This window comes from Saccopteryx bilineata, chromosome 1, assembly GCF_036850765.1.
Source record: "Saccopteryx bilineata isolate mSacBil1 chromosome 1, mSacBil1_pri_phased_curated, whole genome shotgun sequence".
NCBI lineage: Eukaryota > Metazoa > Chordata > Mammalia > Chiroptera > Emballonuridae > Saccopteryx > Saccopteryx bilineata.
Genome location: NC_089490.1, coordinates 200,112,502 through 200,138,641, shown reverse-complemented (window position 1 = coordinate 200,138,641; position 26,140 = coordinate 200,112,502).

Sequence of the window (26,140 nt, the reverse complement as noted above, 5' to 3'; positions counted from 1 at the left end):
CTTCCTTTCTCTTCAAGTGTCTAATATTCTTGTTTTATAATCATCCTCAGCTGTAGTTTTCATTCATGAACAGATTTAATAGAAAGTGAGCCAAACCACCGTTTTCACTTGGGATAGTTCTCTTAATCAGACATAAAGTGCACTTTTCCTGGAAAATCTTCAAACAAATCTGAAAAATATTGCAGCTGTGAAGTAATTAAGGTACTTGGAGGTTCTCAAGCAGTCTGCATGAACATAATCACTAGTGTCACCATGCTAGTAGGCTCCATGCACTTAATGCTTAAGAGCAGCTGGAAGCATCCCGAGAGGTCCCTCCTTAGAAACAAACGTGGGGGACCTGAAATGGAAACTTTCTTATTTTAATAATAATTTTCATCCAGTCATTCAGAGATATTTGAGGGAAGCCTATATAAAGGAGGCTTTAGTTAAAGCACCTCATTTAAAATTTCACTGTAATAACTTCATTTTAAACGCATTCTTCATTAATGTTGTTTTGAAAGTCATTTTACCTTTAAATTCTTAAGGTCTGTGATAAGATACCTTTAGCAATTTAGCTTTCTAAATGTAAGAAAGGATTTGTAGAAATGTATTGATAGTAGCATTACGTGAACTGGCTCATTTGGTAAGAATCAAATGGAACTTTAGAAAAGAGTTGAAAAAAGCTACAGTGCATATATTCATTGGAAATTATATACCTAATAAAAAGTTTGTATAGAGTCGTCAGACAGCTAAAAATACACTATCAGAACAATTGAAACACAATTTACAAATTTTACATGATATTAGGATAAACATTTGCATTACAAAATTTAGAAGTGCCACATTCAAATACTAGTCCTATGGTAGAACTATAACCTGACAATCTAATCCCCCCCCCCCCCCCCAGTAGGGAATTCTCTTGGGCAAATTATTTTACTCTGGAATCCCAATGTATCTCTAAATGGTAATTAGATGGGTAGCTAACCCCCTTCCAGTGCTTTTTAATCTGAAATAATCTAAGTTCCTGACCATAGTGCTTAATAAATATTTCAGTGATGATGCAGATGACAGATAATGATAGCTCTGAGAAAAACTCAGCAACTAAAAGAAATATATTTCAACATGTACACGCATACAGACACGTGTACAAAGACACAGACACATGTGCGTGCGCGCGCGTGCACACACACACGTAAGCACATCTATTCACCCAAAGGATGGGGAGTAGAATAAAGCAGTAAGTAGCACTGAAATAATCTATTAAAGAAGCAGTTATTGGCCCTGGCCAGTTGGCTTAGTGGTAGAGCATCAGCCCAGCATGTGGAAGTCCTGGGTTCGATTCCTGGCCAGGGCACGCAGGAGAAGCGCCCATCTGCTTCTCCACCCTTCCCCTCTCCTTCCTCTTTGTCTCTCTCTTCCCCTCCCACAACCAAGGCTCCATTGGAGCAAAGTTGGCCCCGGGCACTGAGGATGGCTCCATGGCTTCCGCCTCAGGCACTAGAATGGCTTCTGTTACAGTGGAATAATGGCCAAGATGGGCAGAGCATTGCCCCTAGTGGGCATGCTGGGTGGGTCCTGGTGGGGCACATGTGGGAGTCTGTCTGTCTGCCTCCCCTCTTCTCAGCATTTGATCATTTGAATGGCATTTCATTTGAACCTCACATTCATCATAATTAGAAGCTGGAGCTCTGGAGACAATTGCCCTGGCTTTAACTCTGAGCCCTGCCACTTTCTTCTTGTAAAACTCGGACATGTATGACATTCCTTGTGCCTCGGTTGTCCCATCTGTGAAATGGGGACAGTAACAGTATCCCTGTTGAGAGAATTAAACAAATAAATATTGACATGGCGCAGACTAGTTAGATGGCCTCCATCCTCTTCTTTCTTCCTAGACTCTCGAGACTGCACCTCCTCGTGTCCCTTCCATTTAGGCTGGGGGGAGCATAGTCGTGTCACTTTGGAGATTTTGTCGGTCTTGCCATAAAACATTTGGCGGAGTCTGTTCTCGGTGGGTTCACTGGCCTTTTAGGGCAGAGCTGGAAAGGGCCAGCATCTTTAATCACCAGGTGCCTTCTATAAACACCTCAGCCTCCGCCGCGGTGATCCAACAGTGGCTTCGTCAGCACAGGCCGTGGTCCCCCTGAGTAATGTCTCAGCACACTGAGCAGCCAATCCTCGCGAGGACGCAGGGTGAGTTCCTGAACTGCTAGCCATTCAAATACTGTTGGGCCTCCGGGTATCCAAATGTCAGAAAATATATTGACAATGGAACTGATGCTCCACATATCCAAAATAAGATTACTTAATTCTGAAAATAAAATCTGACCTTACATAAAACTAAGCATGGAAAACGTGTTCTGTGTTAACCTAGCATCTCAGTAGAGGATGATGTTTATTCAAACAAGTCCCAACCATATTTAGAGAGGTAAGCTCACAAGCCAGTATTGTTAGATAAATTATTGTATTGCCTCCAGACATTTCAGCTGCGAGGAGGATTAGCCTCAAGTCAGCAGCTTGCCGGGTTTCACTTTACCCCTCGACATTCCTACCAATTTGCTCACTCATTTCTCTTTCTTTAGGTAGAAGGAATATGGTTTCCATGTATTTTTGTAAGCAATGAAAATGGCATTGCATGAGTGCCGGCTAGATAGATGGGACAATATATCAAACTATTGGAAGTTTTGCTTGTTAGTATCATATTTCTAGAATACACATTATGGCGAGCACCAGCTACCTAAAAACGAAAATAATTACTCCAACTTGGTATCATCCAACATCTTCCAAAGCACAATACAAATTTTAAATAACCAGCTCGAGCAGAAACTTTCAGCTAGGACAGGGCTATACAAATGCTTATATTTTTTTCATATGGAAAGAAATTATCTATATTACAGTCATTTTGCTGTTCATTGCCGAGGATTATGTGAAGCAGGCTGCACTGAAATTTTTATTTCCTTTAGTAAACCAAGCTTGGATTTTTTTTTTCCTACAGAAGCTGCATATAGATTCAGCACATCCGCTGAACCCGGCTACAGACACTTTTTAACCAGAGCCAATAACGGTGGACCTCTCTTAATCGCTCATGAAGTACATGGCATGTGTTAACACAAGACACACAGAAGGAGTCAAGGAAATCGCCCACAGCTGTCCTTGACCTTTAGAAGCAGATATCCATGTTTCCATATCCTTTCCCAAAGTGTGTGTGTGGGGGGGTGCCATGGAAACCTTCTAGCCTTCATGTGTTTTTATTCTTTCACACGGAAGCATCCAAACCAGTAACAGAATCTCCTAGTGAGGTTCAGGTAGTCGCCAACTTCCTCACTTAAAGGGATCCCTCCTTGTGCTGTAAGTATTTCCACTGGAGTTTAGGTCATTTTCTCCCAGCTGAATATGTTGGAAGTGCTCAGACACACAGGGAAAATGATCCTGGGTAATTCTACTTCAAAACCTCCACATTAAGCAATTTTTAATGACATCCCATTACCTCAATATGGTTGTTTTTTTCTGATTCTAAGACAAATGGTAATAACAATGATGTTTGAAAAAATAAAAAGGAAAAAAGACCTCAAGACCAGAACTGAACTTCCTTTACCTTTCTATCAAATACGGTATATATCTGCATACTGTACACAGCTTCAAGTATCATTCATAAACTTTGCTCCCTGATTGAGCAGGAATGTCTCTCATCTGAGGGCAGTATGCTGGCCACAAAAAAACAAAAACACAACAATGAAAGACTGAGCCCTGACCTTCATGGAGCTGACAAGTGAATTAAGAGAAAAAAAAAACAGATGAGAAAACTTAGTGATTATTAATATGATGGATTAGTAATATTGCTTAATGAGAGTTATCTAAACACACACACATACATGTATTTTACCATGTGGGAAGAAGGAATGAGGCCAGATAACAGTATGACCCTTGAGATCTCGGGATTCTAACTGGAGAACAGGAAGGTATTGTCACTAGAGGCGGCGAGCAGCGCCAAAGCAAGGAGACAGAGACGGGGACGGTGTGTCTCACCCCGAGATAGTGAGGTGGCGAGAGCTAACCACGAGGACAGATGTATAACGGGGAGGCAAGAAGGGCCTCTTACACGACACACGAGCATTCAAATTTAGACAAAATGAGATTTCCCTGAACAATTCTTATCTACCCTGCTTTTATATGGAACAAACAAATAAATAAATAGAAATACTCTACATTTCTCTGGATATAATTCATTTAGGAAAGGGCAGGGTAAACAGAATCAGTATTCTATATGGTGGAATGACTCAAGGGTGAAGTATAGGATCAGCTCTAAGGGAAATAACACCCATTCTGAAAGTAGTGAAAAGAGACAAACTGGTATTCTTTTTTTAAACTTCCTTTGTACTAAACTTTCCATTTCCTCCGTCCTTAGATTTCATCCTTGACGACACTGCCCACTAGGCAGGTCTTTCTCCTAAGTTTCGGTGATGGCCTGCACCCATGTGGACCTCCTTCCCGCAGAGCTGGTGAGCTGCAGTCCGTGGCATGGGCATCTTGGTCTGCTCCATCGTTGGCAGACGCGGCAGCCACCTTTCCCACTGCTGGGCTTCAGAGAAGGCGCTGAGCGAGCCCAAAAGTAGGGACAAGGGACCTTGGTTGGCAGCCAGGCGGCTGCACACACACAACCCCCAAACGCTCGAGAGCCACAGCTTAAAGAATCCCTGACCACAATATCAAGGGGCAGCACCGCCAGGCGACCACGGCGGCGTGGAGGAGCTTAGGAAACAGGTATCATTGCATCAGTCCCGGGAGGAGAGCAGCGCACAGTCCTCTCTTTGTTTCTCGGGACTGAGGACAGCAGGAAAGGATCATCTGGGTACATTTCTTTTAACTCTTTATAAATGGGCTGCGGCTGTGGTGCTTCTTTCTAAGTGACACCTAATGTTAGGACTGCCGTTGGTGGACTGGGCTTGCTTTAGAATCTAAAGGAGCCGAAGGGTGCCTGGTCCTGGTACTGGCCCAAGTCCTCCTCTGGACTCCGAAGTGTGCAAGGCAATTGGCCCCTGGAACCCCTGCCTACATAGCCAGTGCCCTAACTTCAGTCTCTGTAAAATGAAGCAGCCTGGGGTGCAGACGGCATTCGTACATTCACTTGACTACTATTTCTAGATGCTTATCCTAGTGTGGCTTTATTGTATAATAATAAGGAAGGACATTAAAACTAATTATGGTCCTCCTTTAACGTGGTCTCTGGGAAAGGCTCTAAAGCAGGGGTCCCCAAACTTTTTACACAGGGGGCCAGTTCACTGTCCCTCAGACCGTTGGAGGGCTGTACTATAAAAAAAAAACTATGAACAAATCCCTATGCACACTGCACATATCTTATTTTAAAGTAAAAAAACAAAATTGGAACAAATACAATATTGAAAATAAAGAACAAGTAAATTTAAATCAACAAACTGACCAGTATTTCCATGGGAACTATGCTCCTCTCACTGACCACCAATGAAAGAGGTGCCCCTTCCAGAAGTGCAGCGGGGGCCAGATAAATGGCCTCAGGGGGCCACATGCGCCCGTGGGCCGTAGTTTGGGGACCCCTGCTCTAAAGCGCCCTTTCACATGTCAGACTAATAAGACTTCCCACGCCCAGTTCATTTCCAGTTGCTCCGCAGCCTCCGCCAAGCAGCCCAGTCAAAAACCCTGATGCTTAGTCGTTGTGACAGTCCCTGGAACAGGAGGGGAGGCGGCCCAGCTGCAGAAACCACAACGCCAGCTGATAAAAGAAGTTATGCGCTCAGCAAGCTTTCAGAAAATAAATCTGGAACAGAAGATGTAGCAGCCCACAAATATTATTTCTTTTTATCCCGTTATACAGGGTGTCAGTTCTTTGAGAATGTTCAAGAGTTTTACCAAAGATGATTTGTGAAATAGGTATTGTTACATCAGTTTGGGGGGGGGGGCGCATGCCTTTCAAATATACGTAAAAACAGAGTTCTGGAAGGGATAGGAAGCGTGCAGAGATTGGCTTTTGTTTTCTACACATGAGCCCATGAGCTGGGTGCCCTGGTTCCGTGCCCTTTTCTATATTCTGTAGCTGCAGGAGAAAACAAAACCACACACACACAGAGCTATCTACACCCTGGGCGGTCTGAACTATTGTCCATACATGACAGTGCCTATGTTTTAGGTGCATCCTGGCCCTCAAAGAGGCAGTTCCTGCAGCCGACTATTTCGAGCATCATGGAGACAGCTGGTATACCTTCAGATGGCTTCATTCCCATGGATAGAGGAATGTTACTTCTACCGCTGTTGATGACAGACGGACTTTTGTTTCTCTTGGTGATACAAACGCATGCCAAAATTCAAATTCTAAAGTCAGAACATGGGACTGGGAAAAAATTGTTCGATTCCATGGAGCTAAGTCATTTTATTTTATGTATTAAAACACACACACACACACACACACACACACAAAATAACTGAGGTCATGCAAGCTGAGGGACTTGCACACAATCATGCACTTGTTACCTAAATTATACTTGACAAATAATCCTCCCGAAGTGTTCGGCCAGCATAGATCTCTTAGACCTTAATCCTAGGATTATTTCTCTGTGGCTGGATAATTACTGTCCATCACCCACTCCCCAGAGTAAACCTGACAATAGAAATGAATGTAATTATTCAAGTGTAATTCAATCAAATCTAAATCAATTTTTAACTGAAGGAAATGAAATAATTTCAGACATTTGGCCCCTGTCACTTAGCTTCTTTGCATGTTTTGTTACTTGCATGTCTCTTCTGACAATCAGTAGCACTACCAGAGATCATTCCCATGATCTGTGACATTTTAGGAAGGCATAAAATGCCTCACACACACACATATACACAAAGTTAAGGAACCCAAAATTACACACACACACACACACACACACACACACACACAGAAACTGCAACTTCAAGAATGTAATTTGATTTTCTTCCAATATGACAGGTATATTAATCTCCCTGAATAAAAATTAGAAGGAGGAGGAGGAGGAAACAGAGGAGAGAGAGGAAGGTATGGCCAAAAACAAACCTCGAGTTAAGACAGTTTGATTTTCACTAACTTACCAAAACGTATTGAGAAAAAAATGATCTGCTTTTAATATCAATTACTTAACCTGCACCTCAAAAAACTATCTGAGCCCACGTGCCTCACATTATATCCACTGTTTTGGAAATCCACCATGAACTAGAATATCTGGGAAGTTCTACATTAAAAATAATGAGTGATTATTATTAAAAAGCTTTCATCTTATTATTTTTGAGATTGGTTTCCTCTAATCTTTCTACTGCTTTGAGCACAGAAGATGCGAGACTTGTTACTTGCATGTCTGGTGATTTTTTTTAACTAAGAGTTTCCTCAAACTTATTTTTACCACAGAATGCTGCTCTTCTTCTTGTCATCATGAACCACGAGACACCAGTTGTGACAGAGAGTACATGGCCAATGCTAATGACGGAAATGACTGAAAACGCAATGCATTGAGAATGATACCACTCTCAAAGCTAGGACAGCTTAATTTTGTAAAGATTCTCAAGTCTCTAACTTTTCCCTAAATCCTCTAAGACATAAAGATAATTGTCAACTATCATTAACCAAATGTCTGACAGATGGAATCCCTAGCCCATATGCAACTTGAAAACAAAACACCTCCACTTCAATGATCAGGAAGAGATTAGAGAAAGTAAGTGAAAGTGTGTATTTATTAATATTTGAATTAAATCACTCTAAACAGAAGTCACTAAACATTTAATGTGCTACATGACAACATATCTTTAAGAAGATTTGCAAACATGGGTTTGATTTGAATATTAAATAACTGTACAAAAAGGAAAAGAACAAATAAATAAATAAATAAATAGCTGTACAGATTCGTATCCTAGTACAAAAATTTCTTATTAAGTCCCTTTTACTATTTTATTTAACTGCTAAGTTTCATAAGATTTATAAAGAGATCCTTATAAAGAGTTAGAGTTTCACACATATTATATGAGTTTCCAGATCAATAACTAATAAGGAAAATTCTGTGTGTGTGTGCATGTGTGTGTGCATGTGTGTGCGTCTAGTAAACAGCAAGTCTCGCATCTTCTGTGCTCAAAGCAGTAGAAAGATTAGAGGAAACCAATCTCAAAAATAATAAGATGAAATCTTTTTTAAAAACAAATATTTTTAACTTACACATTAGCTTAAAAGAAGACTATCCCTACAAAGGGCTGCTTATTCAGAACCTCCTTTGCTCTTGGCAGTAGGGAAGGAAAGATTCAAAGGAGGAAAAGGCAGATGTGACAGAAGACTGTCATGGCAAGCTTCAGAACAGAAAAATACCTACACAGTAAAGTGAAATACCATAGAACCATCCAAGACAATCAGGTGAGTGCACTGGTATGGAAATCGCCAGTCCTGCACAAGCACTGGTACTGGAAATGGGTGTTGAAGGGTGGGGTTCCGAATGGATAGGGGCTTCCAAGTGGAGAGCTATTAGAAAGGAATTCAAGAGAGACTATCACTCCAAGAAAGATGGAAGCACAAGATCTACAATCCAGGGAGCAAAAGTGGGTGTGTGTGGCAGGGGCAGTGGAACACAGGGGATGAGGCTGCAGACACAGGCTGAGGTCAGACGCCATAGAATCTTAAAGGCTATAGTTAGGAGCCACCTTAATCATCACTGCCTCTTCTGATACCACCACCACTTGCATGTTTCGGACATCTGGACACTCAGAGTTAAGTTGCTGTTACTTTCACAAATTTCTCCTTTATTCTTCTTTCCCTCCTGACATTATCCAACATCTAATATAGCTGGGATGGGATGAGTGTCACACCCTTTGTGTGCTTTTCATCAGCCATATCTTACTCAATATCACTCTAAATGGAGTATTGAAATTTTGCCCTCCCCTAAAACATTAGAAAATCAGAACTCTTCTTTAAGGAAACATGACAATTGTCATTAAACTTTGATCTGTCAATGTTAATATTTAATAGCTTATAGTAAAAAGAAAAAATAACAGATAACATCTTTTATTCTAGAGAAGTAAAATGTTCTATAACTATTACATTTAAATTTTAGAAGTCAGTTCTTGAGTTTTGGGAATGGAAAAGCTAGCTTATAGTTTATATTTTATCAATATTATTTAAGGAATGTGAAAAAGGCTGCAAATGTCTTTAATTCCTCCTGAAATTGTCTTACTTCACTGGGATAATCCAGAGTCTCGGACTTTTACATTGTAACTATTGCCAGATCCCAGATCGATTCCTCCCTTCTACTTAAAATGTTACTAAATCTTTCGGGGCTGGATGCGGTCTGGGACTTGTAAAATGCCTTGACACGTATTACATTACTCTTTCACAGCTTTCTATTTTTTATCCTCCATGTCTGGGCAGGGAGACAGTTCCGAGAAACACAGAGGCGACTGTGCAGACCTGGCATGATATTAACAAGAGAACTGAGCTAGTCACAAATTCTTAAGTGGCCGTATCTTTTCAGCTCAATGGCACAGGGCCTAAGTCCTTGGCCTCAGAATCCTTTCCAATATGTCAATAACTCAGACGTCCATATGTGTACTTATTTTAACAAAAAAGCTAAACTTAGAGGCAAAAAAAAAAATACCTGACAGATTTTTAATGAGAGATGTTATAAAAAACTCTAATTGTGGCATGTGATTATTGACACCAACATGCAGATTTTATTTCATATACTTTATGGTCTTCCATACATCATGACGCTCAAATGTTGGAGTCATTCTTTACAAATAGAGTCTGAAATCACTTTGCTTATTTTACAGTATCTAAAATTTTGCGTTGACTATTTTAAAGAGAAATGGAAAGAAGTTAAAGCAAATAAAACTCAAGATTGCTTTTTTATTTTGCACTTAGTCATTCACTATGAATGACTCACGACTCATGAGGTATTTTAAAACACAAACTACCGTAAGCCACTCTTGTAAAATGTGCAACTCTGGTTGTCTGTCAGCTCACTGGTCCTTTTCTGTTAGTGTGAAGATAACAAGACAATCTGAGGGAGCTTCACATGGTAAAACATATCAATATAATTACTCAGTTTTCATAAAACTGCTATCATGCTGTGGTAATTGTGGCCCCATCATAAATGAGGCAAGACCACAATAGCAATAAGCTCTCTGTTCCTATTGCTGAATTCACATATTTATGCATATACAGACAGACAGACTGACGGGCATAGATATCATATTCATATATATTTGAGTCACTAGGTATGGATATCACATTGCAATATATAATACTTGCAGATCATTTAGACTGTTTTTCTGAGACCCTTTTTGTCCTACAAAGTTTGTTCACTTCCTGTTACTTCAAGTTGACAATATCCAGCACAGTCTCCTCGGGAACAGAAACGGGCAGAGAAGAGGCAGGTGCCCACTCCCTGCCGTCTCAGAATTATGACAATAGCAAGGTTCACCCTTTAATGAGTGAAGAAGCCTAGTTTATGGCCAATAGGCCCACGCTAAAGGATGGCTCAACCACTGACAACTTGTGTAACCCTGAAGAAATCACTTCACCTCCTTGATCTTAATTTACTGTTGTAAGAAAGAACGCATTTCTGTAAAAGTATATTGGAAACAGAGACTCCTAGCCACAGTTCTATTGTTTTGATTACTGGCACTCAGTGCTATTTCGGAGTCAATAATTTCAGGGACAGCAGCTGCTATCTCATCTTAAAAATGCTTCTTAGTGAATCTCATCAAAAGCCAGAAATTCACCAAAAGCTCATGCTCTGCTAGTCATAAAAATATTTCAGTCTATGAACTGTATATGAGAATACAGTTGGAATTGAGCACAGTGTGTGCAGTTCAGTTTTCTGCTCCGTGGGAGGCAGTGTAATTGTGATTCAAGTGTTCTGGGTGGCCTTGTCTCACTCCGTGGACTATTCTGCTTAACTCTTTGGGAGGCACAGTTGACAGATATTTATTGATTATGTAATATAAACATAGCACTGACCTAAAGATTGAAACTTGCGCAAGCTCTACTAGCATTCACTGGAGGAATTGATAATGTCTCTAATAGAAAAATCTATATGAAGATAGCCATTCACACCTTCATTCAATGAATTACTTTTTTAGCAAATGTTTCTTGAAATGCTTCATATACCAGATGCTTGGAGAATAACAACAAAATAGGTCCTTCTCCTCCAGAATGTGCAATGTGACAGGGAAGCCAGCAGGTCACATAACAAATGCAGGAGAGCAAGAAGAGGCATGGACAAGGGAGGCGTCATCAGGGCGGGGCTGGGACCCACAGGGTTTCTTCCAATTCCGGTGCAGTGTCACATCCCTATTTTAATTACAGGTTTAGCTTCGTCAACACTTTTTATCCAAATTCCAAACGAAGTTGATGGTCGGCTGCTGTACTCCCTCATCCCAGGTCCCTGGCCCACGTCGAGAAAAGGAACAACAACAAAGACAGCATTGATCTTAATTATTCTTACTTCTGATGAATTTCTCTCTCTAATTTTAAAATTATGTAACTTTGTGATTATGAACGTACTATATACACACACGTAAATGCACTGAAAAATAAAAACATTTATAAAAACAAAAGTAGTGATCACCCATATATTCAGTCCCTAGAAATAACCATTGTACAGGTTTTGATATGTATCCTTTCAATAACACACACAAACGCATGTATGTACACACACATACATACACGCATTACTGAACTGGAATGACTGAGTCAGCTGGTCTAGAAATAAGGTACAGGAGGGAGGACAGAAAACCATGTTTATAATCAAATAATAATAACATAAAATATCTCAGTCCTTCCATTCCAAACCTGCTATTAATGCTATATTTTTAAAAAAGTAACAAAGGAAAAAATACCAGTTTTTTCTCTCACCCCCAACATGTTTGAAAGAAAGGGCCTTTCCACTAATCTCTAGAGTGCCTCACTCCACAAAAGATGGCCTGGCTTCCTGCACAGTTGACCATGATTTTATTGGGTGCTGTTTTTTTGTTTGTTTGTTTGTTTTTTTATTTCTAGCCCAGATGAAATTGCAGAGATTTCTGTCAGGTACTCTAGTGGGTAAGTTTATATACAAAAATATTTTGTTTTATGATCTGTAATAAACATATTTGGCACATTTATTAAGCACATAAACCCTAGTCCCTTTTGGAACGAGTCTAGATTTAAACAAAAAGGCTCCACATAAACAATGAAAAACATGTCCTGCTGGTCAATGTCAATGAATAAAAGAGAATTTTCCTTAATTTCCCCGAGCTGGCCTGAGTAGTAACTGTGTCCCCTCTTTCAAAAGATCTACATTCAAGTAATTACAAATGGCTCTTCCATTGTGTTTTGCTGGTGAACATAAATAAAGAAGAAAGACAAGTTAATGTTTTGTCAAAACTGAACACGTAAGAAACCTCACCAGCATGCATTTGACCTGAACAGCCTGAAGGTAGGACAAGCAGGACAGAGAGGATCAGAGAAGGAAAGATGATTGCTGTGCACATGTCTTTTCCCAACATGTAGATAGGCTTCAAGGCATATAGGACCCGGGCTCTACCTCCATCAGCCTAAAATACAACAGGGGAAAAGTTGTCAAGTAAAACATGCAGAGCACAATAAAAAATACCAATTATATTTGGTAAGGAATGTTTAATAATATATTTTCAGGAAATTATATATAGATATGTGTGTATATATATGCATACATATTTCAAAATATATACTTTCAAGAATACATATTCAAGTATATATATGCACTATCTATATCTATATACAGGCATAGAAATATATAAATATATGTGTTACATATAATAAACAGAATGAAAACCAAGATAAATTATCATCGTTTCACAATGTTCTGGAATAAACCATCAAAATATACTTTGGGAGATCAAACTCAAAAGTCAGAATTAGCACAATTTTACGTATAAGACTAGATGAGCAAAGTTGTTACTAAGAGAGCTAGAATTAGTTGAACTGAATTAGCAGGGAAACGAAATCCCCCCGTGCAGTCATTGATCCAAAGGCAGAGTTCAATCCAGGGCCTAGGAATCCGAGTTATCTGAGGAGAAGTTGATTAAAAGGAAAGCCTGCATTAAGAACACATGCAGAGCACAAATGAAGGGAATTGAGTCCCAACACTGAACGAGTACCAAAATTCAGGGGCCAAGAAAAACCAGAAGAGAAAAAAAAGCCGATACGGAACAAAACTACTTTTCAACATGAGTAAATATAGATATTCTATAATAAATAGTAGAGCAATAAGAGAATTCTAAGTTGGTTTGAAAATGTACATTCTGCCTTCAGGGACAGAATAAATTTAGCTCCCTCAACAAGCCATTTGCAAGATGAGAAAACATCACCCATCAAAAGGAACACAGACCACCAAGCATAGAACCAATGGATTACCAAGTGTTGAGATGTCTATTAATGTTGAGGGATTAAGGATTACAAATTCTTTAGTAGTATATATGCCTAAACCAATTGTTAAACACACACACAAAGGATTTTTTGGATTTTTTTTAAATGAAGGTTGTTTGTAAGAAATAGTTTGATATTGCTAATTACACATGTATAAATAATACTTGTTAGATGACCTAACATTTTTTAAATGCTTCTGCAAATTATAGTGAAATTTAAAAAAAAATCAATGAATGCATGCTTCTTAGTAATGGTTGGATTTACAAAAAACAAACAAAAAATATACTTGTGTTCCATTTATAGACTCATTTAGATAAGTTCTTGTTGAAACATTTTCAACACACTAACCTTCTCTCTTAACACCTTTAATTTTCTAATTCTTTTCTGCCTTTGTTCCTCAGATCCTTAAAAACTACCATCAGACAACCCGAAATGGACAGATTCTAGTGATTGGCCCTAGCGCCATTTTCCAGACATTGTCCTGATGCATTTCTAGGCGAGTCCACTCAGCGAGAAAAAGGAGTCACAACACATAAAACTCTCAATCCTAAACCAATTAGTTAGTAACTGAGTTTGCTCCAAAATGCTTCTCAGGAAGTCCATAACTGGTAATAAATTCTCTAAGTGACCCTACCTAATAATGTTTTTTAAATTTTATTGATTGATTTTAGAGACAGAGGAAAGGAAAGAGAGAGACAAGAGACATCGATCTATTTCCTAGATGCGCCCTGTCTGGGGATCGAATCTGCAAACCCTGAGCATGAGGATGACACTATAACCAACTGAACCATCTGGCCAGGGCAGTAATCATGGGTTTTAAATTGCAATAGAATTTTACACCAAAAAAAGTCAGAAAAATAAGCTGAAATATGCAAGAACCACTGTGTACTACTCTGGAGATGTTAATACACTTAGGTTCTTTTATTACTGATTATGACATAATCCAGAAGTATCAAGGATGATACAGATTGCCAAAGTTTAGATGCTAGTGCAAAGGAAATGTGTTTTCCATACAAAACCATGACATTCAGATACACCAAATCATATTTCCAGATACCCTTGACCAGAGAATCACGTTGGCTTCACTTTAAAACAAAATTTACTTAGAGGCCCCACAAATAATAGCTCTCCAGTGTCCAGCTATTGCCTCACAATTCAAGGAAACATCTACTTATGAAAAGGCATTGGGCCAATCACAAGTCCAAGTAATGACTTTTGAAAATTCAGTCTTTATTTTGTTAGTTTTCCTATAAAAACATTCAGCAGGACACTACACATGGGTGAAAAAGTCACAGTGTTGTATGAAAAAAAAAATGTAAGTCCGGACAGCGTGCTACAAACATAAAACTCAACATCAGTATTTCTAGCATATATGTATATACATGTACATATATAAATAACGATATCTGATAGTGAGTTGTTTACCACCTACATCCAGGCCCCACCCTCAGCCACTGTCAGCCTTTACTCTATGTATAAGTCTGTTTCTTATTCTTTTAAATTTAAGATTTGTTTATGACCCAGAATACGATCTATCTTGTTGAAAGTTCTATATGCATTTGAGAATAGTATATGTTCTGTTTCGTTGGGTGTGTTGTGTTCTATAAATATTAATCAGGTCAGTTGGTGATGGTGTTGTGAAAGTCCTCTGCGGGTTTACTAATTTCCCCTACACTGGTTCCATCAGTTAACTCTTTGAGTAGCACGGACATTCATGTATGTTCTCGTGATTCTTGACCATCCAGAGTACGATCAGACATGTGTAAGGCAACATTAAAAAAGGCAAATGTATGTTCTTCTTGTTTACATAAACTGGTTATCAAACAAACATGATTTTAAATTAATAAAACTGTAATTAGAACTAATTTCATTTTTTGAAAAAAACTCACTCGCAGAGGTCAACAAGCATAAAAAATACTCACTACTTAAAGGGTTAATGAGAGTGGAGTTTGAGGTCTACAATGGCCCATTTTTCATTTTCTTTCAGTTCTGTCTTTTAATATATTTTGAAGCTTTGTTGTTAGGTGCTAAGTGCTTAAGACTGTCATGTCGTCTTTAAAAATTGATGCCTCTATCATTATATAATGATCCTGTGTACCCCTGACACTGTTCCTAGTTTTGGAGACCATTTTATCTGATAATAACATAGGTAATACAGTTTTATTATGGTATATCGTTTGCCACACTTTACATTTGAAGACAATTTCTTATACACATCATATAGTTTGTTCTCTTTTTATTTTAATGCAATCGTACAATCTACCTTTTAGTTGATATGTTTAGGTTACTAACATTCAATATCATTATTGCAATGATTGTAAAAATCTACTATATAGATAACTATTTTCCATTTATTCCATATTTCTTTGTCTTTCTGTTTTTCTTTTGGATTAACTGAACAATATTATACAGTTAAAAACAATGATTCCATTTTATCACCTCTGTTGACTTATCATGCTCTTTAAGAAACTTTAGGGGTTGACTCAGGCCTTATAATATACAGTGTGTCCGTAAAGTCATGGTGCACTTTTGACCAGTCACAGGAAAGCAACAAAAGATGATAGAAATGCAAAATCTGCACCAAATAAAAGGAAAACTCTCCCAGTTTCATACCTACTCAGTGCAGTTCGATGTGGGCTCACGCATAGATTTTTTAGGGTTCCTTAGGTAGCTATCCCATATAGCCTCTACAGACTCATCACTGACTGATGGCCTACCAGAACGGGGTTTCTTGAACAAACTGCTGGTTTCTTTCAACTGCTTATCCCACCGAGTAATGTTATTCTTATGTGAGGGCACTTCGTTATAACCGCGCTGATATTCAAGTTGCACTTTGGTCATGAATTCAAATTTAGCGAGCCGCAGAACACACTGAACTGTCCTCTGTACCATCCACATCTCGACTGGCATGGCCGTGGGCTGCTCCACTGTATACACGGTGTTACATCATCATCTGCACATGCACACATGCTGCCACATCATCCTACAGAAACTGGAAGGGTTTTCCTTTTATTTGGTGCAGATTTCACATTTCTATCATCTTTTGTTGTTTTCCTGTGACTGGTCAAAAGAGCTCCATGACTTTATGGACACACTGTATATATATTTAATCAGAGTTTTCCTTCAAATAATTTTTACACTGCTTCATATGTAGTGTAAGGTCCTAAAGAAATGTTAAAACTATTTTATAGACAGTATGCCTATTGCAATAAATTCCTTCATTTACCTGTATGAAAATGTGCCCCCCTACTCATTTCTGAAATATCTTTTCCCTAGGCATAGAATTCTGGGTTAATGATATACATATATCAATATTTATTTATTTATTTTTACTTCAGCACTTTCTAAATATCACTTTTTTGCCTTCTAGCCTGCATACCTTCAGGGAAATAGAAAGTCATGGATTTTAAATAAGACATGGATCAATGAGCCAAAGGCTGAGTATTTACTTGATGATGTATGAAAACTGGCTCGCTATATTAGGAAAATAAAATGAAATTTCTATTCCATTGCATATAAAAGGCACACCCCAAAAGAATCAAAGATCTAATTGTGAAAGATCAATCTATAAAGTTAATAGAGGTTAACAAAAGGTAACAGAGATGAATAGCACATGCATTCTATAGCATCTAATAAAGACAGGTTTGTGTCAACAAAAGGACGTGACGGACAAAGTTAGTAAATCCCTGTTTATTATTCAAATAAATATTTGTGATATATAAAACCAACAAAGGTTTAAAATATATATCTAGAATATACAAAGAATTCTTCCTAATCCCCAAGAAAAATACAGCATATCCAAATAAGAAACACAGTAGGCACAGGATGTAAACAAGCCTTTCACAGAAAGAGACTCAAAAAAGAAGGTCACCAAAACAAAGACAAAGTAATCTGTATTTATCGTTAAAATACTAGGAAATGTTAGAATAAGAATTGGGAAATATTAGAAAATGAGAAAATGCAAAGACCCTGGAGAAGTGGGAAATGAAAAACTCTCAGGAACTGCTTGTGGGAATTCAAACTGACCCGGCCATTCTAAAGAGTAATGTGACAGTTTTAAGTTAAATTCAATGTAGGTAGACGCACTGACCTAATGAAGTCATATCCTAGATGCATATCCCAGAGTGATCCCTGCACAAGTATGAGGGACTCTATATGAACGTTCATCCCAGGGTTGTATTTACAAGTGACTTGAATGCAATCCAGGGAGGAATGGATACTAAAACGTGGTCCATAAAACGATGTAATACTGTGCAGCGGTTAGCAAGAAAGACCAGATCTGAGCACAGAGACATAAATAGATTTTTCAAAAGAGGGAAAAGAAATAGAACGAGTTTACAATGTAACCACATTTATGTAAATTAAATATATATGCACTTAAAACCAAAGCACATACAAATCGATTGTGCATATTAAATACAGCATAATGATTACTATGGAGGGGGAGAAACAAAAGTGAGGAGAGGGTTAAAATATTAACAGAAGCAGGGAAAGAAAGCAGAAAGCATTGAGGAAGGAAGTAGGGTGACAAGGGAGGGGCCTTCCATACATCTCCAAGAATAGTGTCCTAAGAATTGGGGTCTAATCAAACACTTCATCACTAGTAAAATAAATTAACAGAAGGATTAATCAATATTGATTTAAGTAGGTCTGTAGATTCATGACAGGTAGATCAATGCATTTACATAGCTATGTAGGTAGAGAGGTCAATGAGAGAAAGAGAGAGGCGTGGATGGATGTGTTCAATAAATGATAGATAAATAGTACATATATATATGTTGGTAAACATATATACATGTATATATACACATGCACAGGCATATACATGTATACACATATGTATTTGTATATACATATATACATACACAGTAAAAAGAAAAGAAAATCTTCCTTGAAATTAAATGTCCACATTGGAGGCAGAATAGTAAAACATGATGACATTTCTTCCTGATATTTTCTAAAAGGAGAACTATATTTAAAATATATAATGATTTAGAATCATATTGCCTGAGTTCTACTCCAAGATGTGTTTTTCCAACAGAAAGGGGTATTTTCTCCTTTACAATATTTTGTAAACATAAGAAAAACAATCATAAATCCAGTAACTGAATCTGTATGTGTTGTCTCATTTGATCCTTACAATGGCTCACTGAAATAGAAAGGCTGTATTGTTTCATTAGGAATATACTACTTATCACCAATTCACTTATAACGACAGAGTATTGCGGTATTTATAAGAAATGACTACTTTTTATACTTCCCTTTGTTTTCTTTCCTTCTGCCATGTTGTGCACATATACAATTATCAAATATAAACATTATGAATACCTTATAGATCCATCACGAGCAAGTATAATATTCATATAGAGATGTAGAAAATTCAAATTCACAAAGGAAATTCCTTTTCTTCCTAATACCAGAATCCCAAATTTGACAAAAAAAAAATGTTGTTGGATTATCCTGGCAAAATTGCTTTAACAAGGACTTGTTCAATTAATACTGCTTGTATCATCCTTCAGTGTGTTTTGTTCCTATCTCTTCCTGGGCTGAATAAAACAGAACCATCAAATGAGATTATTCAGTGGTCTCATTAATCCTGAGCCATCAAAATCCTGCAAATAGAATGAGGTAATATATTCTATCCTCACTGGCTCAGTACCACCTTTTTTCGCCCCAAAGAAGAAAGGGTCACATTGTGGGAGCTGCAGAAGGTCTAAGATCATAAGCACACAGCGTGAGGAAACAGGAGAGTCCAGCCATCTCTGGGTGTGAATTTGCAATCCTATCTGTGCAGGTCACTGCCAGCATTGAAGGGAACAGGGGCCCAGTTTGAGGGCAGGAGCTTCACTTTTTACTTCATCCAAGTGGGAAAGAATGGAATAGCCATCATGACCAAAACCTACCCAAGCAATTGCTGCTATTTTACACATCTCTCCCCCGTGCAGATGCACGATCCTTGTCCAGTCCACGAGCTTTCAATGGGCATGTCATCTCCCTTCAAATCTCTTTCAGACTGTTACAGATAGAGCAGAACCTGGCCTCCAATCTGCCTGCCACCCACCCCCCATACTTTTATTCTTGATGAAAGCTACTTTAATGCTTTCTTTAGTCAAAGGACAGTGCTTTCTGGGAGGGGGGGATCATTGGGCTGTATGTATGCATTTGATCAAAAACATTTGAAACATGCACAAAAGCAGCCAAGGCAGAAAAAGAAAAGGACAGCTGCATAACGATGTCATAGCCATAAAAGAGCTGGTTGTAAAAGCTCCGGCGAACCAGAGGGCGAAGCTGGACAAAGCACAAATAGCACGGTCCTGCCCTCTCCCCATTCCTCTCTCTCTGTCAATGCATATACAACTCACTAATTAGTGTTACGTCATTGTCCTAAATTCTGATTTCACTTCATTTTCTGGACAGTCCTGCTTTCATGTCTGCCAACATGGGGGGAGGAACCTCATTTTTATAGATTTCTTGCATTTTTTTCAAAGTATTTTACCCACAATTCTTCCAGCAATGTACATTTTTTTTCTATGCATAAATATAGAAAAGTACTCATTCTGTACCATAACACACTGTTCTTTCTCAACTAATGCACTGAGTGTTTTAAAATTAGAATTACCCAAAAATAATCATGGGCTGCTTTGAATAACTTAATGGCAGACTTTTCATAAATTAATAACTTAAATATAAGCTTAAGGCAGCATTATTCAACATTCTCCAGCATTAAAACAAGTGAACAAAACAAAACAATAACAGCTTAGCTAATCTGTCCATAAAATGCCCTTACATTATGTCCAGTTGTCTACCAGTCTGTTCCACCACCATTCCAAGGCAAAGCATGCCCATTCCAAGGCAAAGAGAAAGCATAAAAATTCAGGTAGAGACTTTGGCCAGGTGGTTCAGTGGTAGAGTGTTGGCCTGACGTGTGGAAGTCCCGGGTTCGATTCCCAGCCAGGACACAGAAGTGCCCATCTGCTTCTCCACCTTTCCTCCTCTCCTTCTTCTCTCTACCTCTCTCTTCCCCTCCCACAGCCAAGGCTCCACTGGAGAAAGTTGGCCTGGGCACTGCTAGAATGGCTCCAATTGCAACGGGACAATGGCCCAGATGGGCAGAGCATTGCCCCCTAGTGGGCATGCCAGGTGGATCCCCTGTCGGGCACATGCGGGAGTTTGTCTCTCTGCCTCCCCACTTCTCACTTCAGAAAAATACAAAAAAAAAAAAAATCAGGCAGAATACCAGGGATTAAACACACAAAAACCTAAGAAGGCAAATAAATGCCAGTGTGCAAGGCAAGATGTGATAGAATAAGGTAATTCACATTCAAAAGCCCCAAATGCCCACAGTAGGAAACCAATGCACAGAAGCAGTTTGGTGTCAGGAACCCTGAGATGCAGTCACATAGGTGTTCACCTCTCAGTGACTGTGAGACTGCTCTTCCTCCTGGTAAGAAGCAACTCGGAATGACTACAGCCTTATGCCTCCATCAGAATAGGGTAGATGAGGGACAAGGGAACAGGTTTGGAAAGCTCTCTAGAGGGATTCTCTTAGAAGGGAAATTGATCTTCTAGTATGATCTCCGATGTTGTAAATAGAGAAAACAGAATGCACAGAAATTGTAAAACTCTTGGAGATAAAGGACATAAAATCTGGGAATAAAGTAATTCCCAGATTTATTTAGATGCCCAAGATGATCTATCAATATATATATATATATATATATATATATATATATATATATTCTGTCTCTAAAATGACTGCTAATTCAGATGGTTTTGGGGAGAAATAACAGCAAATTCAAGGAAAAATAGCTCAAATTCAAGGAGAAATAACAGCAAATTCAAGGAAAAATAGCTCAAAAATAGTATAAAATTACATGATTTTTATTTTTATTTTGTGATGTTCTTTGTATTATTAGTTCATGTCATTTAAACTGAAAGAGACACACGTTGATAGCAGTTTAACATGGTTTCTATTCTTCTCATTTAATTCATGAAGATTTGATAGTGTCTCCAGTATATTACCATGCGATATTTACATGTATAATAATTTTCTATGTAGTTCTCATTTTTTCCTGGAATATAAAGTTTTTAATTAAGTATAGCTGTCATACAATATTAGTGTCAGATGTACATCATAGTGACTTCACATTTATGTACCTTATGAAGAGATCCCACAAGAAATCTAGTAAGCATCTATCACCACGCAACGTTACTGTGATATTCCCGACTGTATTCCTTATGCTGTACATGACCTCCTGTGATTTATTTATAAGTAATGTGCTTGCATTATTGTTTTTAGTGTATATTAAGAAACACTGTAACTAAGTGTATTATCAATGTATATTAATATAATATTTGCTTTGTTCATTTGTGTTAACAAATGTGAACACCTTTTGAATAGACCCTCCACAAGCATTATTATTATTTTTTTTAATAAAACTTTTGTTTTGCTTTCAGGGAACACAATCTAAATTAGCTCTATTTTTATTTCATTATTAAATATTAGAATGGTTGGCTCCTCTTTGGCACTGTCTATGAAGTGGCAACCATCTCCTACTCAGCCCCATGGCTCCCCTCAGACCCCTTGTGAAATCCAAGATCATCCAAAAGAGGACCAAGAAGTTCACAGCACCAGTCCGACTGACCTGTCAGAATTAAGTGGGACAGACAGAAGCCAGAGGCATTGGCAATCGGGTGCACAGAAGATGCAGGGGCCAGATCTTTGATACTCCACATGGGTGACGGGAGGAAGAAGAAGACAGAGCACAGGCTGCCCAGTAGCTTCCGGAAGTCCCTGGTCCAAATGCCCAGAGGCCGGAAGTGCTGCTGATGTGCAGTGAGTTTCACTGTGCTGAGACGCGCACAACGTCTCCTGCAAACACCGTAGAGCCGCTGCGGAAGGAGCCCCAGCAGGCTGCCCACACCTCGCAAGCCCGTGCCTTGCATGCCCGCGCCAGGCGGCGCAGGAAAGGAAATGATTAGCCAGCCTGTGGCTCATGGTGCTCCTGTTAATAAAACCATAAAAATCTGCCGCCTGGAATTTAAAAAAAAAAAAGAAGAAAAGAATGGTTGGAAAATTGGCAAATTACTATGAATATAACATTTTTGTGTCTAAATATTAGACTGTTACCCTTTTTTTCCCGTAAATGAAAAAAAAGACTATCAATATTTTTAATGTTTAATATAAGTCTACAATTAAAATTTCAAAAGGACTTGGTCCCCAAACTACGGTCCGCGGGCCGCAATGCGGCCCCCTGAGGCCATTTATCCAGCCCCCACTGCACTTCTGGAAGGGGCACCTCTTTAATTGGTGGTCAGTGAGAGGACCACTGTATTTGGCAGCCCTCCAATGGTCTGAGGAACAGTGAACTGGCCCTCTGTGTAAAAAGTTTGGAGACCCCTGGTTTGGGAGTAATCATTTACAACTAAAAATGATGTTTATTTAAATAAGATCACAATTGCCTTCTGTCACATTTGAGTAGGCACAGTCAGGTAAGTCGTCTGGACTCGTAGGGTCTCACAGCGCCTCTGGGTTATCATATGTCTCGTGTTACGGTTTTGTCTAGCCTATAAGGCTTAATGCATATTAACCAGTACATGTCTGCCATAGGCTTGTTTTTCCAAAACTGCATGTCTGTTGTAAAGAGGAGACTGTGCCTGTGTATGTAGACTCATATTTAAATTTATGTACAATCACCCTTATCCATATTTAGAGACAGAAGAACTCATTTGCTGGGTAGTTGGTTTCTAGATAACACGGAATTTTCCCTCGTGCAGCTTCTAACTGCATGTGACATCTCACCGCCTCCTATGCACCACTGCAACTCCTAGTCAGAGTTTTCCTAATTAAGTACTAGTGGTCCAATAGACTCTTCAAGCACCAAACAGTTGGTTTCATGCCAGAACCATAAAGTCATTCTGTAAATAATGATAAGACATGCAGATAGTATATACCCTCCATAGGATATGAGAACAGCACTTGACCTCTGTTCTTCTCCACCCCCAAACCCATACTCCAGTCTAATCACAGGAAAACATCAGACAAATCCTAAACAACACCTGACGAGTAATCCTCAATCTGTGAAATATGTTTAATGTTTCCTAATCTGACTAATGAAAAGAAGTGAGGTTTTTATTTTACTAACTCTACTTCTTAAGAGTTCATAAGAACTGCAGATTGAATTGCTGATTCTCACAGTACTTTAATTGCAGGACTTGAAAATTGTTGAATGATAAAGGAATAAGCTGCTGCTTAATGCTTCTTAAGGGGACTGTACCTAGTGTTCATTTCTATTCTTCCATCACACCTGAACATTTCTAGGCCCTTTAAGAAACAATAATTGGGGGCGGGGGGGGGCAGCTGTTCATTCTAAAGGTTGTAAATGTGTTCCCTTTTAATGGGAGCTATAAGATTTGGAACACTTTCTTCTGAACATCAAACGTTTTATATCTATTTGGGTAGTTACAGACTGTCCTACGTACCAGAATGCAAAATACTTTGCTTAACATCATGCACACACGTTAAAACAATCCCATAAACAAAATTTTCCAGTTTTAAACATAACACGACACAAACAATACCACATATGGGGGGAAAATGGAAAGAGCTTTGCCAATGCTCGGGGCCTTTGGCAATATTAATGTTCGGTACAATCGTTTGAAGAATTCCAAAGCCTGTGGCAAAGCATTCCCATGCACATGTTACAGCCAGGGACGCAGCTGTGCTGTGTGGACGGGTCACTCAGAACACCCAGAATGCTGAACCAAGGACTGCCCAACCGCTTCTTCTCATTCTTCTTCTACCTGCCAAGCAACCTGCATTCTTCCTTCCATCTTCACTCACCTTGCCTCTCATTCAGGAGATGTTATAGAGAGCAGTGAAATACTATTCTCTGCACAGCAGTTGGAGATTCTGGGCACCGCCACTGGACAAATACAGCCCTTCCCTAGAAATAAAGACACCAACAATTCACTAGTCAGACCCCATCACCATATTTATAGCCTCTATTTGATGTAAGTCTTATACTGCCCTTCCCACCAGCAAACACAGGAAGTAGTCACTTACTTTTCATTTTCATTATTATGAAGCCAAGCATAAGCTCCCTGCAAACATGGGACACATTCATGATAACAATAATAGTTTTAAAAAAAAGCCCTGAAGAACTCCACTCCTTTGGCAGTATTTAAGAGTTGTGGGTGGTTTAGCTTTCTCTGGAACTTAATTGAAAACCTATTCATTTGTTATTCATTGTGTTTGAACACAACAACAACAAAAACAACAAACAAAAACCAATGTTTAACATGCTGCAGGGAGGATTTAGAAGAGAAAAAAACAAGCTTCTCCCAGCATTTTCAAGAGTTAATGTAAAAAACACCGTAATGGTTTTATAGTTTCAGCAAAAACACATCCTGCATAGCTGCTGATTCTTTTCTCGTCTTTAGTTTGCAGAAGGGCCAAAGAAAACCTAGAAGCAGAGGTCTATCTTCACTATAAGAAGTGTCTCTTTAAAAAAAAAGTGTCTCTTTTAGCTTCACGCCCTGAAGGCTGTGTGCTGGAGGACAAATAGACTGAACAGGCAGATGCTGGGGGAACAGAAGGGAGAGGTTGTGCTCAGTGTTTGTGTCTCTCCAATGAGGAGGCAGAAGAATCCTAAGAGGCTTTCTTAGAAATACAAGAGTGAAATGACAGCTACTTGGAATAAGGTGCCATGGAATTGAAGATGGTGAATGTAATCATCTCCTGAAGATACATTCAGGGTTACACAGTTCTGAAAGATAGTGATGATGGGACTTGCTGATACATTTTATACGGTTACATTAAACTGAGAATAAGCACAGATGGTTCCTATGACTTTCTTCCAGAGCAACAGATGGTACTGCCGTTTGCTAGAACAGGGACGACTTGAGGGTTTGCCAGCGGGGTATCGGCATTATGCTGGGGGCAGAATAGGAGTGAGATATGTACTGTAAGTTCGGTGGCATGAGGAGTACTGTGAGAGAAATTTGAGAATCATCTACACATAGATATGATGGAAAGCCTTACCCACATTAAAATGTTTGTAAAGAGTCAATAAAAGAAGGCCGGGTCAGAAGCCTGAAACACTTCACCATTTAGATGTGGAGGGAGGGAAAGCACCAGCAAGTAAGAACAAGAAGGGACAACCAAGGAATTCATCAACCGAAGCCTACTTTCAAGATGAAATTCAATTATTACTATTCTTTTAAAAAAAGGGTCTATGGATTATATCTCAGATAAATTCTGATGACATAGGTAATGCGTTCTATTGTAGTGTAATTGCAAGGATCCTCAGACTTTCCTATGAGGGTCAGCGAGTGATACAAAGGTTTGTACAAATCTGCAACAGGGGTATCTTGGGGTAATTGCCAACTGCTTCCCAAGCTTTTCAAAGATGTTTAATTGATGTATCATATTCACCCATTAACTACATAAAGCGTACTAACCTTGAGTTTACATCTTGATCACTGTTTATACATATGCAATGCTATTTTTTTCTGACACCAAATTGTATGACACCAATTTGATTCAATTCTGACACCGATGGAGTTACCACAGACCCCACCAGCCATGGGGATCCATCCTACAAGACTGTCCCCACCCTGGCACCAATTTCAAGCAGGGAGGCAGAGGGGAGAGGCTCCCACACCTCTGATCACGAACCCTACTTTAAGTTCCATCATTTGCTAGAATGACTCATTGACTTACCATTACTCATCTATTATAAAGGA